The sequence below is a fragment of the Canis lupus genome, chromosome X, assembly GCF_011100685.1.
Source record: "Canis lupus familiaris isolate Mischka breed German Shepherd chromosome X, alternate assembly UU_Cfam_GSD_1.0, whole genome shotgun sequence".
Classification (NCBI taxonomy): domain Eukaryota; kingdom Metazoa; phylum Chordata; class Mammalia; order Carnivora; family Canidae; genus Canis; species Canis lupus.
The window spans coordinates 37,086,167-37,088,301 of NC_049260.1; the positions used below are offsets into that span (position 1 = coordinate 37,086,167).

Consider the following 2,135-nt stretch of genomic DNA (forward strand, 5'->3'; position numbering starts at 1 on the left):
CCCACTTCTCCAAGTCTAACTCAAAGCATATAGTGAGATAATCCTTTATAAGTAAAAAAAAAAAAAAAAGTTTGAATAAGAGCTGAGATTTCATGAAGAAATATGCAAAACTTTTTTTTAAAAGATTTTATTTATTTATTTGACAGACAGAGAGCACAAGCAGAAGGAGCAGCAGAGGGAGAGGGAGAAGCAGGCTCCCTGCTGAGCAGGGAACTGGAAGTAGGGCTGGATTCCAGCACCTGGGGATCATGACCTGAGCCAAAGGCAGACATTTAACTGCCTGAGCCTCCCAGGGGTCTCACAAAACTTATTTTCAATCTTAATTTGAACTAATCAAAGTGGAAGTCATAATTTGATAATTTCAGTTTGTATACAAAGCAAAGTTTTATAGCTTGTGATTATGCAACAAATGGCAAGGTAGAAAAGAGACTATCTTCTCTCTTCCTTCGGTGTGTCGCCATGGGCTATGCACTGGCCAATGCTACTGGTATTGTTAAGAACAAGCCATATCCAAAACCTCACTCCTACAGAGGTGTCCTTGATGCCAAGATCTGCATCTTTGACCTGAGGTGGAAGAAGGCAAAGGTGGATGAGCGCACACTATGTGGCCACATGGTGCCAGATGAATATGAGCAGCTCTCCTCTGGAGCCATGGAGGCTGTCCGTATTTGTGCCAACAAGTACAAGGTGAAAAGCTGAAGCAAAGATGGTTTTCACATCTGAGTGTGGCTCCACCCCTTCCACTTCATCCTTATCAACAAGATTTCCTATGCTGGGGCTGACAGGTTGCAGACAGGTATGTGGGGTGCCTTTGGAAAGCCTCAGGGCACAGTGGCCAGGATCCACATTGGTCAAGTCATCATGCCCATCTGTATGAAGCTCTAGAACAAGGAGCATATGACTCAGGCCTGACACAGAGCCAAATTCTAGGTCCCTGGCTGCCAAAAGATCCACACTTCCAAGAAGCAGGGCTTAACTAAGTTTAATGCAGATGAATTTGAAGACATGATAGCCGAAAAGTGGCTCTTCCTAGATGGCTGTGGGGTCAAATACATCCCTAATCATGTCTCCCCTGGACAAATGGTGGGCTTTGCACTCATGAGAACCTTGGCACTGTCCCCTCCTTATTCATGCCCACTGACAAATCCTACTTCCTGTCTAACAAAGAGAAAGACAGTGAGTGAGTGAGTGAGTGAGTGAGTGAGTGAGAAAGAGAGAGAGAGACTAGCTTCTCAGGAAAACCACCCTTCATTCTTGGAGGGGTTGCAAGTGACTTTCTGTTGCCTCCTGATGGCAAATAACTTAAATTGCAAAGACCAGCCTAAAGGTTTGACTCATTCTTTTACCATTATAAGCTTTGTAGCCTGTTTAATTTTGTTTTCAATAAGTGTTTGACTAATAAATCCTAATTTTGATTAAGGAATCTCCCAGACTCATTTTTTCCAAATACCACCACTAGTATAGATGCAATGAGCACTGTTCCAAGAGCATAAGGAATGGAGAAAGCAGGCTTATAGTTCTGTTGTTAACACTACACGCCCTTGATTTTTCTGTACCCTAATTTCCTCAACTGCTAAATATGGATGCCTTACATTTTTCCTGCATAAAGGTTATAAGTACAAATGAAATCTCATTGAAAAAGTACTGCATGCATTGCTAGGAGATTAAATTGGAATGGAGATAGTTTTGGTATCAGAAACCTTTGAATTTTATACACTTCTTTACCCAAGAATTCCACTTTTAGGGAATTATTTTAGGGAAATAATTAGGGATGTACATAAAGCTTTAGCTGCAAGGACACTGATTCCTGTAATTTCATGACAACAGATGCTGAAAATGACAAAAATGACCCAAATTAAGAGTTTGGATAAATAAATTACAGTAGACGCATACATTGAAGTGCTAAAGAGCAGCGAGAAATAGTAATCTAGAGAATTTTTATGAATATATACTCAATAGTTTCCATGTCACTAAATGAAAAAGCATGTAAAAATAATATGTTCAGTATAATTACATTTTTGGATTAAATATGAGCATAGAAAGACTGAGAGAATATGCTCTAAAATGTTATCAGTGGTTATCTATGTTGGAGATATGAATGGATTTTATTTTCTTATGTTTGATTAACACTATTT

General features: G+C 39.6%; 1 pseudogene; it reads left to right on the forward strand.

Moving 5' to 3' along the window:
* The first annotated feature begins 451 nt into the window (after positions 1-451).
* LOC119868193 lies at positions 452-1,102 on the forward strand (annotated as a pseudogene).
* Positions 1,103-2,135: the final 1,033 nt, after the last annotated feature.